An 18845-nucleotide genomic window follows, 5' to 3' on the forward strand; every position below is an offset into this window, starting at 1 on the left:
CAGAATCGGAGTATGTATTTTTTTTAATTCCCTAACTTCTGATTATACCATAAGGACTCTCCCCCCTCTTTCCCCCAATTTCTTATTATATATGTACCTCTCAAGGTTTGTTTCTTCCCATTGTTTTGTGTGATAGGAAAAACATTTGACACCTAATACTCATTTCTATGAAGAGGCAGGGAAAGAATCAAACAATGAAACTCTTCGTCTATATAAATAAATTAAATAAACTTTTAGGCTGAAAGAGTTCCACTTAGGAGGGCCAAGCATTGGCATTCTTCAAAGCACCCGTAGGCTGTCCATAGTCATTAGAGGGCAGTCAGACGTGTAGAGCCTCAGGGCAGCATATCTTCCAAGCATTGCAGAGCACTCCATAAATTTGCAAGGTCGGCTCTGCCAACTTAGCAAGTTTATGTCTACGGAGAAGGGAGGAGGAATCGGAGAGCAGCACAGGCAGACAGCATCTCATCAGCAGCCACAAACAGGGTTCAAAGAACCTTGTGAGGAAAGAATCTTTATCCCAGCCAGGAACTTAGCTTCTTGGTGCAAGTAGCATGACCAGGTCTGCCTATACGTTCATGGCACAGACAATGCATTCCTTGATACTACAGTTCCTCAATCAATAGCGAACTCCAGGTAGATATATCATTTAATCCAGTTATGTGTTCATTGATTCACTCATTACCAGGCCATTATTTTCAGTGCTGTGATAATTTGAATGACAATCACTAGTGCAAAATGTGTTTTATATCATTTTGAGACAGATATTGCTTTCTTTTGCTGGTATTTAATAACCACTGTTTTTCTACAATATAAATGAAAACCCTGTTTCTTTTCTGTTATAAACAATATGAAATAAAAATGACAGCACAGTACAAACACTCCCAAAATGACAGCTTTTGGAAAGTAGACTCCCCAGCGTGAGCTCATTTTTTTGCTACAAATATATGATTATAGGGATTTTACACATAACGGGCGCTCACTCACAATGTAAAGAAAGTGTTGTTTTAAAAGGAGCTCCAGAACATCACGGCCATCACTTTACCACTTTAAACCATACGTCAGTAGCTAAGTGGTTAAAGGAAACCAGATTCTAAGAGAGTATGTAGGCAGATAGAACTGATCTCCCCTTCTAAAAAATGCTGGTTGCCTGGCTATAATTCTAATGCTGCTCTAGTGACTTTAACCACAAGCCTACAGGGCACTTATACCCCCTTCCTGCCCAGGCCAAATTCCAGCTTTCAGCGTTGTCACACTCTGAATGACAATTGCGCGGTCATGCAACACTGTACCCAAATGTTTATCTTTTCTTTCTTTTTTTTTTTTAGACAGATAGAGCTTTATTTTGGTGGTATTTAATCACCTCTGGGTTATTTTTTCTTAAACCAAAAACAACTGAAAATTTTGAAGAAAAAAAAAAAAATTTTTTTCTTCGCTTTTGTTATAAAAGTTTGTAAATAAGCGATTTTTCTCCTTCACTGATGTGCGCTAATGAGGCTGTAGTGATGGGCACTGATGGACACTGATAGGTGGCACTGATGAGGAGGCACTGGTAGGTGCCACTGATGGGCACTGATAGGCGGCTCAGATGGGCACTGATATGTGGCATTGATGTGCACTGGTAGGCACTGATATGTGGCATTGATGTGGCACTGATGGACACTGGCAGGTGGCACTGATGAGCACTGACAGCTGGCACTGATAGACACTGACAGCTGGCACTGATGGGGCTACACTGATCATCAGGACACACTGATTATCAGTGCTCTGATGATCAGTGTAGATGTCCCCTCCGCAGAATGCTGATTACCGGGTCTCCTCTCCTCTCGAGCTGTCAGCATGACAGCTCGTGAGGAGAGAAATGCCAATAACCGGCATTTCCCTGTTTACATGTGATCAGCTGTGATTGGACACAGCTGATCACATGACCGAGCCGACATCTTCAGCTCTTTCCGTGGATCAGTGATCCGCTGTGTCCAAGGGACACAGCACACCACCGATCGCCGCGCTGCGTGCTCCCTGAGCCGCGCATGTGCGGTGAGAATGGGAGGACGTCATATGACATCCTCCCAGAACGAGAGAACCACCTTGCGTCTGTCATTGGACTATATGGCGGGCGGGAGGTGGTTAATACTTTATTTAATACAAACTCAGACAAGTTTATACGCTTGTTCTGGGGACTAAGTGTAAGGCTAGGTTGCCACCTATGCAGGTTGAGTTTGAGCCGTTTCTGCATTGCGTTTTGCACTGTGTTTTTTCTTTTTTTTAATTTTTCTTGTTGCAAGGCAGATTTAAAACGCAAAACGCATCAAAAACGCAATACATGCTTTTCTGCAGCATTTCCATTGAAGTTTATAGAAACAAAACCACAACTTTTTGTGCTAAAAAAAAAGTCCCTGACCCTTTCCACAGAATGCACCGGGTGAAAACGCACAGGTGTGAACATGTCCCATAGGAAATCATGTTAAATGGAATGTATTGCGTTTCTTCAAAATGCAAAAAGCTGCAGAAAATGCTTAAGTGCGAACCTAGGGTAAGACAGTAGTGTACACATAGTAGTGAATCCATATACTGCCAGGTACCAGTATTTTTAGAAAAGGGGTCAGCAGTGGAAAGACTTGTTTTTATGTATTTTTAAACAAAACTAGATTAAAGTGTATCTAAAACCAACGACAAAACAATATATATTGCAACCTATTGGTCCTTGGATCCATGCACCCACTCCTAGCCACATGTCAAATTTTGACATACGACTGTGTCTGTGTAACTGCTGCATCTGCATCCACTTCTATGAGCGGTCTGTGTGCTGCTCCGAGGTAGACAAACGCGAGGCACAACGCAGCTCAGCATGCAGGACGGGTCTCAGCGACCGTGTGAGTGAGCCCTCAGATGAATCAAATAAAAGGAAAAGGGAACTGCTCCCCACCTAAATGCCTTGTTCTGAAGTATACAATGCAAAAGACTGTTACACCTGATACCCACAAGCCTAACGCGTTTCTCTCCAACCAAAGCTTATTCGTAGTCTCCAAAGACGTTCCAGATGGAGTGAAATGCATTAAAGTGTTTGTAAAAGTAAATTTTTTTTACCTTAATACATCCGCTGCATTAAAGTACAGTATAATAGTAATGGCAGCTTCTCCACAGCTCCCCCGCCCCAGATATTTACTTGAGCCCAATCTCGATCCAACACTGTGCACTTCTGCAGCAGATCTTTTTTCCTCTCCCGGCTTCAGAGGCTTGGCTGAGAGCAGTGGGAGCCATTGGTTCATGCTGCTGTCAGTCAAAACCTGCCAGTAGAAAGTAGAGGGTGGGACCGAGCTGGGTTGCTTGTCTGGGTAGACACAAACAACCAGGCTCGGGACTGAGCACGCACGTGTGCCCCCATAAGAAGCAGCTTGCTATGGGGGTAATCAGAAAGAGGGGAGCAATGAGTGCTGGTGGGGGACCCTAGAAGAGGAGCTTCAGGGCAGGTAAGTATAACATTTATATTAAAAAAAAAAAAATTAAAGCTTTACAATCACTTGGAACTTGTAGGAACCAGGTGTACCAGTCTGCGCATAAGATACTTCAATAAATTGGAACAGGGCCTTTAAATGGAGAGCAGTTCCCTTTTCATTTTATTAGAATCATCTAAGAGATCATTCAAACAGGCACTAAGACCCATGCTACTTGCAGTAGGACTCCCCAACACCAAATTGGGTTCAATTCTTGTTCATGCTTAGGGCAGGGCTTGACATAATCCCAGGTGCCAGGTCGCCAGGGCGACTAGAAATCGTGTCCTGGCGCCTGGGTTCACACACTGCCTCCCACTGAATTCTATGGGAAAACACCCCCCCCCCCGTAGGCTTCTATGGGAAACCGCCCCCCCCCGTAGGCTTCTACGGGAAAACGCATCCCCCCCGTAGACCTCTACTACGGGAAAACGGCGCCCCCCGTAGACCTCTACTACGGGAAAACGGCGCCTCCCGTAGACCTCTACTACGGGAAAACGGCGCCCCCCCGTAGACCTCTACTACGGGAAAACACCGCCCCCCCCCTTTAGACCTCCACTACGGGAAAACGGCGCCCCCCCCTTTAGACCTCCACTACGGGAAAACGGCGCCCCCCCGTAGACCTCCACTACGGGAAAACGGCGCCCCCCCGTAGACCTCCACTACGGGAAAACGGCGCCCCCCCCGTAGACCTCCACTACGGGAAAACGGCGCCCCCCCCGTAGACCTCCACTATGGGAAAACGGCGCCCCCCCGTAGACCTCCACTACGGGAAAACGGCGCCCCCCCCGTAGACCTCCACTACGGTAAAAAAGGCGCCCCCCCCCCGTAGACCTCCACTACGGGAAAACGGCGCCCCCCCTCATAGACCTCCACTACGGTAAAAAAGGCGCCCCCCCTGTAGACCTCCACTACGGGAAAACGGCGCCCCCCCTCGTAGACCTCCACTACGGTAAAAAAGGCGCCCCCCCCGTAGACCTCCACTACGGGAAACCGGCGCCCCCCGTAGACCTCCACTACGGGAAACCGGCGCACCCCGTAGACCTCCACTACGGGAAACCGGCGCACCCCGTAGACCTCCACTACGGGAAACCGGCGCACCCCGTAGACCTCCACTACGGGAAACCGGCGCACCCCGTAGACCTCCACTACGGGAAAAAGCCTCCCATAGAATTCTATGCTAAAACGCCTCCCATAGAATTCAATGCAATAACTCCTGTCAATAGCAATCCTATATAAACATTTATCTCCAGATGCCACTCTAATCTATCACTTGCGAGTCTGGATTGCACCGCTACAAACTCACACAGGACCATTTTCATAATGGCGCTCAAAACAAAATGCATGTGGATTGCATCTGTGTGAACCACCTCAATAGGAACACAACATATCTATCCTGTCATGTGAATCTGTAAGTTTCAAAATTAATTTAGAATCGCATGTGTGTGAACCAAGGAGGCTCCATCACACCTGGGTGTTTTGGGATCGCAGTAGAATCATGGTGATAGCAAAACACAGGTTCAGGTGCCATTATTTTCAATGGTGCCTAAAAGGCGGTGCGGTTTTCCCGTGATTGGCACGTGGGAAATCGCAATGCGTGAAGTCCCATGCGCTGACAACCCACGCTACGCTAAAAAAAAAGTCTCCTGACTTTTTTAGCGGGCTCCTAGAATCAAAGCAAATTTGTCAAGCCCTGGCTTAGGGTGCCATAAAAAAAAATGACTTTCCTTACCTTATCCTTTGTTCCTACAGGCTCCCTCCACCCTATACCAGTCCCGGCAGCTACATATCCCTGCACTGTATAGAATGACACCATGGGACTGCCCACAAGCTAGGGAAAAGAAGGGAGCACCGGTTACGATGGAGAAGTTAAAGTGATTGTAAACCTCAGACCTAAAATATGAACAAAGCATATCCCTCTATAATGTGGGGTTGTCTCAAATAAGAGCACTTAGGGATTGATTTACTAAAACTGGAGTGCGAAATCTGGTGTAGTTCTGCAGAGAAACCAATCAGCTTCCAGGTTTTATTGTCAAAGCTTAACTGAACAAGCTGAAGTTAGAAGCTTATTGGCTGCCATGTACAGCTGAACCAGATTTCCCACTCTCCATTTTAGTAAATCAATGCCCAAGTGTCATATCTGCCTTCTGCTTTGTTCCTTTACTATCTGAATGAGTCACTTCTGACAAGTTTTCCTGACACCAAGAGAAAAATGGGATCTCCAACAGATTGACAGCCCCAGCTATGTTCCGGAGAGCTATGTGGAGGGGGGTGTGTCTCTTCCCTCCATTCAGCGCTCAGAGCTCTCCTCAAGAGAAGGACTGCAGATAAACAGGTACAACTTATATAGGAGGATTTGATTCATCTTTGTGTATAATCTGAGGCCAGTCACTACATATACATGTTACATGTATATGTAAGGGTTTACAACCACTTTAAGTAAATATGCTTGTTACTGATACACTAGGCCGGGTGTCGGCAACCCGCGGCTCCAGAGCCGCATGCGGCTCTTTTTCACCTTTGCTGCGGCTCCGGAGCACACTGCCCACCAGGTGACAGGCAATAGGGTTGCCGTAGCTCAGTGGTCGGCAAGCCGCGGCTCTTTTAACCTCCCTGGCGGTTTTCCCGAGTGTAGCTCGTGGTAGAATTTCTATACCACGAGCTACACTCAGGCTTACCATGCGGCGCTGCTCTGGGGGTCCCTGCAGCACTTACCTTGTCCTTCGTTCCCGCGATGTGTCCCCTGCAGCGTCCCCGGCCATCTCCTCCGGCCGATGCCGGCATCCGGCTTCTGTGTTCCGGTCCCCGTGACGTCGGGACGTACGGGCGCCGCCGGCGGCGGGAAATTTAAAAAATTTAAAAAATGTCTTTTTTTTTTTTTCAATTTTCAATAGTAAAACATTGCTGTTTCATCCCATTTCACATACATATTGTCCCTAGTGCTTTGTCCTGTGTCCTGCCTGCATTTTGTCTGTTCTTTCTGCCTGGAAACTTAGAAAAGTCCATGGCGTCCAAAAAGCGTCCCTTTAGGTCAAAAGCGGTTTTAGACCGGCTAGAGAACAGCGATAGTAAATCAGAACCACTTGCAGAATTGAGTGATAATGATTTGTGGGGAAATTTTCCTAAAAATTACAGCCTACAATAAAAAACTATTTCCATGCGAAAAAATGGTACCGCTTTCAGCACAAAAAATCGGAAGGAATCATACCGCCAGGGAGGTTAATGCAGCTCTTCTGTGTGCCGGGCGCCCGCTCCCCTCCCTCCTCTCGGGCGGCCGCCCCAAAAGTCAGGACTCTGCAGCTAGCCTAGCAATGGGCAAACTACGGCCCGGCGGACCTTATAATCCGGCCCGCGGAGCGTGGCAAACATTGGCTGTCAGGATGTAGGCGGGGCAGCGTGATGAACTCCTCTCACAGTCCGCCCTGAAGACCAGAACTGCGCGGGAACACGGCGAGAGGAACGCGCGGAGTACAGGTAAGTGAATTGACACAATATGGGGAATGAATTACTATAGGGGGGATGAATTACTATAGGGGGGATGAATTACTATATGGGGGATGAATTACTATAGGGGGGATGAATTACTATAGGGGGGATTAATTACTATATGGGGGATGAATTACTATATGGGGGATGAATTACTATATGGGGGATGAATTACTATGGGGGATGAATTACTATATGGGGGATGAATTACTATAGGGGGGATGAATTACTATAGGGGGGATGAATTACTATGGGGGATGAATTACTATATGGGGGATGTATTTTCAGTTTTAAAAATGTGGCTCTCAAAATAAATTTTAATCGTGGTTTTGGCGAGATTTGGCTCAGTTGAAAAAAAAGGTTGCCCACCACTGACCTAAGGCTATGATTGTGATTATGACGATACACTGTGGCCCTGATTAACCCTTTGCTTACTGGGCCCTTAAACCCCCTTCATGACCACAGCGCTTTTTGCAATATATGCAGTGTCGGATTTGTTTTAAATGTTGCAATGGTTTTGCGGCTCCCAGTCTTTTTTTCCCTCTCGGAAACGGGTCCAAGTGGCTCTTTATGTCTTAAAGGTTGCAGACCCCTGCACTAGGCATAAATGAGAATTTAACTCTGGGGAGATTTTTTTTCTCTCCGAAGTCCAACTTTAAAGGATTGATTCACCTTTTTAGAAAATATGAAAAGGTGAACACTCACTCTACACACTCACCACCACCACCCTTCCCTGGTCCTTACTGTACTTACTTCTGCAAATGATACAGTTTTACCATCCATGCACCCCTGTGCAGAAGTTCTGGGGTTGGAGAGCCATGCTGTTCTTCATCTTCTTTATCTAGGAATGCTGGATGGCTGCACAGGGCTGCGTGGATGGCAAAACTGTATCACCAACAAAGGTAAGGGGTGGGGGGCTGTAGGGTGTTAGTTCACCATTGCATTTTTCTGAAAAGGAGAATTACCCTTTAAACAAGATCCAAAATGAGAATTAAACTCCTGGATTAGCAAATATTGTCGAAATACAAGAGGTATGTGCAGTAATCCAGTATGAAACTTTGCCTTTGTATAGGAGCTTTAAGTGGCTGTAAAGGCAAGACATTCTCTGCAGTTGTAACACTCCCTCACCCCTCTTATACTTACCCGATTCCTAGATCGATCCAGTGCAGTGCCCGTCTTCAGCAGCGCCAGTCTCTCTCCCTCTCCTCACAGGACATGGAAGGAGCACGGGGAGCCATTGGCTCCTGCTGCTGTCAATCATATTCTGTGAGGAGGGAGCATATAGTGGGTCGCCCCATAGGAAGTTGCTGCCTATGGTAGCACATCTATGTGCTCACTCCCGAGCCAGGCTGTGTGTGCCTATGGATGCACACAGCCCAGCTTGAGAGCAAGCCTGCAGGTGAGCCACCATAGGAAGCAACTTCCTATGGGAGGTGCACAGAAAAGGAGGAGGAGCCAAGGGTGCTGGCAAGGGACCCCAGAAGAGGAGCTTTAGTGCCCGTTCACATATATGCAGATTAGATGTGGTTTGGAACGCATGACATGTGAAAAAACATTGCTTCCTATGGTGCCTGTTCACACATGTCCGGTGCACTGGCAGTGCAGTTTTAGTTTTTAAAAGAGTCCTGTCCTATTTCTGAGCAGTGCGGTCCGGTTAAAAGGTACGGACTACAGGATACTGACTTCTATGGGAACCATTTATAAACCGCATATGTGTGTGAACAGGATAAGATCCTGAGCTGATCTTGTCCTGAACCTGATGTAAACCTGACATGAACCTGTGAACAACTACTGTATCAATTAGCTGTGAAATCTGAGCTTCAATCCGCACCGCACATGTGTAAACAGGATAAAATCCTGAGCTAATCCTGTCCTGAACCTGATGTGAACTGCTGAACAACTACTGTAAGTACAGGATGTAACTACAGGATGTAAACCTGACATGAGCCGCTGAAAAACTACTGTATCAATTAGCTGTGAAACCAGAGCTTCAATCCGCACTGCGCATGTGGTAATCAGCTCTCAGGGCTGCTCTGGGCAATACCCTTGAAAAGAACAGGTAAGTATAACAGGTTTTTTTTAAATGAATGTCTACAACTGATTTAAAGGATAAATTCAACTTCATAAAAAAAAAAATAAATTCACATATTTTTGCAAGAAAAAAATGTGTATTTATAATTTTTTTCATAGGAGCCTGCACAACATTGCACCCATGATCAGTGGATTGCGGGTGCAATTTCAGGCTTCTGCAGACACTACCTAAAGCTCTGTGCTTGTACCTCTATACGGGCTGTCAGTTTCAGAGTGGTAGTGAGTGGACTATGAGCGCAATATTCAGCATGCTTGCAATCCACTGAAACTGCAAGTCCACCTGCCGTAATGGCAGATGGGACTTGTAGTTCATTCATTCAAAGACCCTGTGAATGAATGAATTGGATGTGCAGGCAGAGCCCCGCACATCCAATTTTAAATGCAATTGTGGCTGTGGGGGAGAGGAACCCATGCCCACTGTCACAGGGAAGGGGGGGGGACCGAGGGGGGAGAGGGGTTTGCTTGAATGATGTTCAATAGGTGAACCTAATATTTATTAGAACAAAGACCGGTCAATGCTGTTCTCTTTCCTTGTACAGTGTGACTGGTCTTGCTCCACCCCTAGTTTTCTGCAGCCAGCCTGTAGTGGGTGGAGCCTGTTGCACAGCTCTACCCTCTGCACAGCCCGGTGATGATGTCTCCACTACTTTTGCAAGGTAATACCTGGATTTGTGAACTCATTTGGTGCGCCCATAGTCGATTTAAACCTTTGTGGCTATTGATGAATCTATTGAAATGTCTGTTTTTGTGTCCGGGGTACAGCTTTAAATTCAGTTTTACAACGGAAACCACTGGGCAATGCAGCACAGAAAGTTTGACGTCGTCCTCCTCCTCCGAGTCCGCCAACATAAATGTTTCCGTAAGTCAGATGTGTTTTGGCAGCCGCCTTCCCCCCTGATCTGCGGCAGGGTATACACCTCAGCCACCAATCCTGCAAGTCCCTCATGAGCACCCCGGGACCAGCAGCTGCCACATCTCATCTTACAGGAGGAGAAAGCGAATCCTTTCCGTGGTTTTCACACATGGGGCAAAGATTTAACCCCTTCATTGCAGCATCACTGTGCCACACGCTGCGGGTCAATTCAGTCCAACAGAAGGGAGGGTGGGATGATGAACCGGCTCAGCCATGCGTCTTTTCCCATTCATTTCATCAGCACCTCTCACTGGAACACTTCATTATCACTTGTTAATCATGCCGCTAATACAGCGCCAGCAATCCCCCCTGGGGCCGCTTCCCAACACTGCACAAGCTATGTGTTGCAGGTACCCACTGCATCAAAGGGGATGCTGGCTACAGAGCCTGGAGACCACAACAAAAGAATTCAATTAGGCATGACGGCTTCCTAGTGTACCAGAGTGACATCCAGTGCCAATCAATGATCGCCTGGACTGACAGGAGAGGGGGGTGTCATTCATTGCATAGGATTTGGCTGGGACGCACAGCAATCACTTTGCCATAGGAGCCCCACGCATGTCCAGCGCAGCAATCACTTTGCCAAAGGAGCGCCACGCATGTTCAGCGCAGCAATCACTTTGCCATAGGAGCGCCACGCATGTCCAGCACAGCAATCACTTTGCCATAGGAGCGCCACGCATGTCCAGCACAGCAATCACTTTGCCATAGGAGCGCCACGCATGTCCAGCACAGCAATCACTTTGCCATAGGGGCCCCACGCATGTCCAGCACAGCAATCACTTTACCATAGGAGCCCCACGCATGTCCAGCACAGCAATCACTTTGCCATAGGAGCGCCACGCATGTCCAGCACAGCAATCACTTTGCCACAGGAGCGCCACGCATGTCCAGCACAGCAATCACTTTGCCATAGGAGCGCCACACATGTCCAGCACAGCAATCACTTTGCCACAGGAGCTCCACGCATGTCCTGCACAGCAATCACTTTGCCATAGGAGCGCCACGCATGTCCTGCACAGCAATCACTTTGCCATAGGAGCGCCACGCATGTCCAGCACAGCAATCACTTTGCCACAGGAGCGCCACGCATGTCCAGCACAGCAATCACTTTGCCATAGGGGCCCCACACATGTCCAGCACAGCAATCACTTTGCCACAGGAGCGCCACGCATGTCCAGCACAGCAATCACTTTGCCATAGGAGCGCCACACATGTCCAGCACAGCAATCACTTTGCCATAGGAGCGCCACACGCATGTCCAGCACAGCAATCACTTTGCCATAGGAGCGCCACACGCATGTCCAGCACAGCAATCACTTTGCCATAGGAGCGCCACACGCATGTCCAGCACAGCAATCACTTTGCCATAGGAGCGCCACGCATGTCCAGCACACCTCCAGCACAATGCCGCTTCTCCTATGCGCTGCAGGTTTTGCTCCAGTGCATGCTTCTGTCCTGGAGGATTCATGGAACTTTGCAGTGCAGCAAGCCAGGCTGATCCCAATGGATGTTCTCACTTTACCTGGAAAGTTCACTGACACCATGCAAAGTCACCATGTCAGGACTGTCACCTCTCACAGCCTCTGTTCTTGAGGGACAAAGCCCCAGCTGGGCACACACACAGGGAGCTAGGTGACTGTTCTGTCCATAGGATGAGCAGCAGCCCAGCCCAATGTCACAGACACAGCACAACCCCCTCCATACCTCTGACATCAATCAGCCCCCTGCACCCCCTCCCCCACCCACACATAGAAAAGTTCACTCACCCCACTGTGTGCTGTCCTCACAGCTCAGTGCATGTCCTGGCAGCACTGTCCAGTGTCCTGGGCTCCTCATACAAGAGGTGACTGTCCCCCTCCCTCCTTCCTTCCTTCCTCGCCTATTACTGCTGCTGATGCTCACACTCTCCTGCCAGGGCTCCGCTGCAGCTCAGCCCAGACTATGGTTACTGGGGAAACCCGCAGACCCGCCCCCTCCCACTCTACAAAGCCGCCGTGCCCTTGACTGACAGCGGCCGGCAGCCAATCAGCGTGTCCCGTGGCGCTCTGGGCTGCTCCTGCAGTAGCTGTAGCCTAGTGAAGTGACAGGTTAGGGCTGAGAGGAGCAGTCATTGAGAGTGTGCACTTCTGTGATGTCATCTGTTATGGTGCATGCCCTCCCTCTATACTACAGGTCTACCTGAATATAGGGCTCCTCATCAGTACACTACATGGGTACAGTGACCACCCTATGGACACATTGCTCATACTGTGCAAAGCTGAGCATTTCTAGGATCCAGCCATTCACAGCCATGAGCAGCACACAGCCACTGCTTCATTCTCTTCACAAATACTCACTGCTTAGCCATGACATCTGGAAAGAAATTGATTTTTTCTTAGATGGTGTAGGCAGCCATGCAGGCGCACTGGGCTAGTAATGGGGGATGGGGGATGCAAAAGGCTAGCATGTCTGCTTTATTACTACCATCTTCTCCTGAGGCTAGAATCACACTCTAATGTTTTATGAATGCGAGAGAGATCATACAATTTCACGTACGTGTTCGAATTGCGCAAAAAAGTCGGCCTTGTGTTGCAATTTATTGTTAACCACTTGTCCTCCAGGAGATTTTGCCTCTTTCGTAAACCAGGCCATTTGTTTGCTCTTCCGCACTGCACTACTTTGACTGGTAATTGCACGGTCATGCAACACTGTAATCAAACGCAGTTTATATCATTTTGTTTCTCCAAGTGGTATTTGATTACCAGTAAGTCTTTTATTTTTTGCGCTATAAATGAAAAAAGACCATATATTTTGAAACAAATATATTTTTTTTTACTTTCTGTTATAAAACATATCCAATTAAAAAATGTAAAAATCAAATTTTTTCCTAAATTTAGTACAAAATGTATTCTGCTACATGTCTTTGGGAAGTATTTTGATTGGTTTGTGTGAAAGTTATACAGTTGCAAGAAAAAGTATGTGAACCCCTTGGGATTACGTGGATTTTGCATGAATTGGGCATAAAATGTGCTCTGAACGTCATCTAAGTCACAACAATTGAAGAACACAGTCTGCTGAACATAATACTACACAAACATTAGATGTTGCCATGGTTTAATTGCACATAACATGTAAACATTCACAGTGCAGTGCAGTCCAAAGTCCAAAGGTTCACATACTTTTTCCTCCCTGCACTGTGAATGTTTACATGTTATGTGCAATTAAACCATGGCAACATCTACATCTGTTTGTGTAGTATTATGTTCAGCAGACTGTGTTCTTCAATTGTTGTGACTTAGATGATGTTCAGAGCACATTTTATGCCCAATTCATGCAAAACTCCACGTAATCCCAAGGGGTTCACATACTTTTTCTTGCAACTGTAGTGTCTACAAACTATGGGATACAATCCTGGAATATTTATTTTTTTATTTGTTTTTACATAGTAATGGCGGTGATCAGTGACTTTTAGCAGGACTGTGATAGTACAGCGGGCAATCTGACACTAACTGACATTTTGCGGGAACTGGTTAAATGACACTGCTTCACAGGGGAACAAAAACCAGCACATCACCGCTTTCACAGAGCTCTGTGTTGTTTACATAGACAAAGCTCCCTCCTGTCACTCGCTCTGCCAATCGGTAGATACCGCCCATAAATAATTGGCTGGGAACCAGTGATCAGCATGTGCTGGAGCCAGTAACAGCACAGCTGGGCAGGAGGGCACGCATGCCCCCTACCTGGAAATGCAAAATTACATATACTGTATATATATATATATATATATACATACACACAAACACACTATATATATATATATATATATATATATATATATATATATATACATAAATATATACACTACACATATATATATATATACACTACACACACATATATATATATATATATATATATATATATGTGTGTGTGTGTGTGTGTGATTCTGCGCAGCCAGCCGTAGCAGTAAAAATACAGTGCGCAGGGTTAGCAAGTAGATATAGCAGAAGTAGAGTTCTGCTATCACATAGGGGTAGATTTACTAAGACTGGTGCACTCAGCGTCTGGTGCAGCTGTGCATGGTAGCCAATCAGCTTCAACCTTCAGCTTGTTCAATTACACTTTGGCAATAAAACCTAGAAACTGATTGGTTTCTATGCAGAGTTGCACCAGATTTTGCACTCTTCAGTTTTAGTAAATAAACCCCATACTGTGAGCAGGCAGGCACCTTTTTGCAGAAGAGACATGCAATTTTGCTTGTTGCATAAGGCCAGCCCATTCACTTGAATGGGGTGGCGTATGCGTGTTTTTTTTCCTGAAATGAAGTGACTGCTCCTTTTTGGGCAAAAACTTCATGCGATTTTAAAAGGAAATGGTTTGCCGCGATTGCCACACAACAATCATGGCAGAAAATGGTTTGGGGTGCAACTAAAGGATAATGACACTCAAACATGCGTTGTGCAGCAATTGCCATGAGACTCGAATTGCGGACACAATCATAGCTATTCTGCCCGTGATTCCAAACGGTGAGGTGTGAATGGATCCTTACCTGCCTGATTGCTGTCTTCTCCGGCATGTAAATTGAGCTGTGCTGTAAACTTAGTTTTTATTTTCTCTACTAGTTGACCTAGATGGACTTGTCTTTTTTTAAGCAGACTCACTATGTATTTATGCAGTAATTTGTTTCAACACGCACCAATACAATGCAGTGGTGTGCACTGGCCAGGTAGGAGACATGGCATTTTACCTTGTCTTGAGGTGGGATTGCTCTGGAATAGCCCCCAACGCAGTCTTTCTGTACCTGGTGTGAACATACCCTCACAGATAAAAATGTGCTGCTGCTCAGGAGATGCATGGGGGTACCATTAATCCTAATGGCACCCCCACACACTGGAAACCTCAGCTCTCTTTTCCATAGACATGTGCGTTTCATTCCGATTCACTTTTATCGGATGAAAAGGTCATTTTTTCAGAGATTCAGATGTATACAAATCTCTGATTGGACACAATAGTGAATGTAAATTAATCCAAAAACAAGTCATAACAAAATTAATGAATGGATTTGTTTCATTTGGATGATGTCACATGAGACGATGGTAGTTCGGACCCATGTAGAAATGAATGCCATTTTCAAATGTGTTCAATAAGTCGGATTCGGATAACAAATGGATTTGAATTTCATTCCATTCGTTAATCGGATGCACATGAATCCAGTCAATATTGTCCAATCATCTCATGCCATTTCTCTTGGTGGTTTGGATTAGTGTCTGAAAATTTCAAATCCATCCAATTCAATGATATATTGACTATAGAAATCTTCCCGGAAAAAATGCAAACTTTTTTTATCCACCCAGACTAACGAATATACGAAGCGAATACCAAAAAAAATCAGGTCAACATAACAAATATGATGAAACAAAATTCTTCAATGAACAAATGCATCAGAAATAAAATGAACATTTCTGGTGTGTACATGTCTAGTTTACCACACTGGGAACCATACTGTACTATGAGGTTTCCCTGCATTCGAGTTTTCTGAAAAGGTACAAGGACGTTTTCCCTGCATTTTCAGTGGATACAGCTGTGCGCCAGCAATGGGGGAAATGTATATATGTGAACCAGGGCAAAGTGAAGACACACCATCAAACCATCATAAAAACACTGCTGTTTTGGTCTATCACTTCTGCAAGACCTGTGAGTGCCTCTATACCAGTTTTGGATTTGTATGACTACAGGCCCATGTATAGTTTAGTATGTATAGTAAATGTATAGTAAGTGACACGGCTGCAGAAAGTGATTTAATTACTACTGTGTATAAATACCATCTCCAAAATGGCAGATCTTGCATTTCCTGATGACGATCCATTGATCAAAACCAGTCGAGGTTTGAAGACGCAACTTCTGCTGATGCGATTTCCACCCTTTGGTACGCACACTGGAACACTGCGGCCATCTTGGTTCATATTCACAGGTTATGGGCATTTTGCTTGTGAGTTTTATTCTTATAATTTCTCCCCATCATTAACGTTTTTTATGGTTTTACACTATGGGATGTTTGCTTTTGTTTCTGTTCTCATGCTGAAACTTGGTTTACTGTCTGGGAGGAGAGGAGAAAGTTTAAAAAGGCTCTTTTGAAACTACACTGTCATTTATATCCACGCTGGTCATCATCCCAGATTGCATGATTCCCAGGAATGAATATTGGTGCCATTCTTGCCATCACGAATTGGGCTAGTCCCAAACCAGGTGCTTAAGACCAATCTAGAGATAGGTGGTCCACGGCTAACGTTGAGTACACATCCATGTGGGGCACCGATTGAGCACAGAGAAGCACCTGTCATTTTTTGCACTAAGTTCACCAATTAGTATTCAACACTTGGGCACTTTATTTTTCCGAATTGGGACTGAATGTAACATAATTATTCACTTTGTATATGTGAAGCATTATTACTCATGTATTGTCAAAGTTAATGCACTTAATTTATGCGCGGTCCACATGGTATTTTGTTGTTTTTGTGTTATTAGTTCACAAATTAGGACTGCAGCGTATACTTATCAAAGTTGCATGAATATCTATTCCTAAGCGCAACAGCACTATATTTTATTCCATGTATAGTTTAGCACTGCATTATGTCATATTAACATGTGATGCATCACGCAACCCATTTCGTTTTCGAGAGAACAAAAGAGTGCTTGTGGCACAACCCAGCAATATCAAATAGTAGAAGGAAACGGTTAAATAAAAAAATGGAGTGAAAACCTAAAAGTGGTGACTTTCTATTGGGTTATATAAATAGGGTATATGTCAAATTTCCACTCACATATCAAAACAATGTAACCTAAAGGGGGTTAAAGTAAATCAAAAATAAAAGGTGAAAGATAGTGAGTAGAAATAATAGACTGTAGCGATAGGGTTGGAAACATTCAAACGAATTCCCGGAGGTGTAGTGGATGACTAAACTTAGACCATAGAAGTGACATCTGTAATAGTTAAAACATTAGGGGAGAATGGCTCCAGGTAGCCATAAAATGTAAACAGCAAACCCAAATACTCCTGCGCTTGGGGATGGACTCAACATAGGCTATAACCACATCTCAGATGTCCTGGAATATGCACTCCTTGCCCTCAAAGGACCGGGGAAGTCCAAATACACTGGATATAAAGAAAGCAAACAGAGGGCTCACTGGCCTAGTGCATTACCTTAAACAAGCCATAAAATGTAGTAAGTTGCTTTAAAGAGGTTCTAAAGGCTCAAGGTTTTTTACCTCTATGCATGAAGGTAAAAAAACCTTCTGTGTGCAGCAGCCACTCCAGCAACCCCCCGCCCCAATCCTTACCTGAGCCCCCCCCATGTTTACAATTGTCTTTGACTGTATAGCCAGGTCAATCACAGCCAGTGAGCCAAGGAGGAGAGAACGGGGGGGGGGGGGGCCCGAGTGGTGGCTTTATGTGTCTTATGGATGCATAGAGCAGCGGCTCGGGAGTAAGCATGCAGCTGTGCCCCCAAGGCAAGCAGCTTTCTCTGGGGGTAGGAGCCAGGAACGTCAGCAGAGGTATCACAAAAGAAGGGGATCAGGGCTGCTCTGTGCAAAACTACTGCACAGAGCAGGTAAGTATAGACGTGTTTGTCATGTAAGAAACAAAACAAAAAACCCTGAAGCTTTAGTATAACTTTAAAAAAAAATGGGTTGCGTGATGCATCACATGTTAATATGACATAGGTACACACGATGAGAAAATCAGACTAACGATCATCCAACCTTCCACAAAGGTGCATGATGTAACTGACAATTGTGTGAACTTGCCCATATATTCGTGAACGACAAAGGAAAATGTTCTTTTTTATGTGCTGTTTCTATGTTCTTTGCCACCTTCTTCCAGTTGTTCTTTGCTTCTGATCATGCACTATACTGATAAGCATATAATCGACCGATCAATCCCTGTACGGAATTTGTTTTCCAATTTTCTTAAGGTGTGTACCCAGCTTTAGGCTGACGAAGGGAGTGTGCTGTCTCCGGAAATGTGTACCCAGCATCCTGTGGGACTACACATAGTTCAGGGTGTTGTTGTTGAGTGGGGTCCCTCTCATCTACAGGGATCACATCCGCTCCATCTTTAGCTATAAAGCAGACCTTTCATGGCAAATAGAAGGTCCACTTTTTTGCCCGCAGGCACAAATTCCTCTAAAAATCCATTTAAAAGAACCTTGGCCCTGCACTTCTGAGAAGCACGGGTGCTATCAATGTGCCTTCTGGCAGAGTTGGGAGTTTATAATTCTGCAAGAATGAAGAATGCACTGTTGCAATTGGCTGGAGTGCATTCTTGCAGGATTATTATTATTATACAGTATTTATAAAGCGCCAATAGTTTGCTCAGCGCTGTACATTACAAAGGGGGACAGAACATGTGACAGAACAACAACAATACAATGCAAAACATGAGAGGAACGAGGGACCTGCTCTTTCGAGCTTACAATCTAGGAGGGAGGGGATGGTGGCACAGGAGGAGATAGCTGTGGGGGATGGGGTGTAGGAAGAGTGGGGGAGGTTGGCAAGTTAGCAGGGGGTGGGGTAGGCTTCCCTGAAGAGATGGGTTTTCAGGTTGCGCCTAAAGGAGAGGAGAGTAGGTGATAATCTGATAGGTTGGGGCAGGGAGTTCCAGAGGATGGGTGACACCCTGGAGAAGTCCTGGAGGCGGGCATGGGAGGAGGAGACCAGGGAACTAGAGAGAAGGAGGTCTTGTGAGGAGCGGAGTGTGCGTGCTGGGTGGTACTTGAATATTAGGTCAGTGATGTAGTTCGGGGCAGTATGGTGGACGGCTTTGTACGTCAGTGTTAGGATTTTGAATTTGATCCGTTGCGCAGTCGGAAGCCAGTGGAGGG

At 45.7% G+C, this 18845-nt stretch overlaps 1 protein-coding gene across 2 annotated transcripts in view; it reads right to left on the reverse strand.

Annotated features, from left to right (window-relative positions):
- LNX2 (ligand of numb-protein X 2) overlaps positions 1-11907 on the reverse strand; it is a 168373-nt gene extending 156466 nt beyond the window's left edge. For both annotated transcript variants that reach the window (XM_089685838.1, XM_089685837.1), the window contains exon 1: positions 11751-11907. The gene's annotated coding sequence lies outside the window, so the exon portion shown is untranslated. The remainder of the gene's footprint in view (positions 1-11750) is intronic.
- Positions 11908-18845: the final 6938 nt, after the last annotated feature.

This window comes from Staurois parvus, unplaced genomic scaffold, assembly GCF_062004578.1.
Source record: "Staurois parvus isolate SC_StPar_1 unplaced genomic scaffold, SC_StPar_1.0 ptg000387l, whole genome shotgun sequence".
Taxonomy (NCBI): Eukaryota; Metazoa; Chordata; class Amphibia; order Anura; family Ranidae; genus Staurois; species Staurois parvus.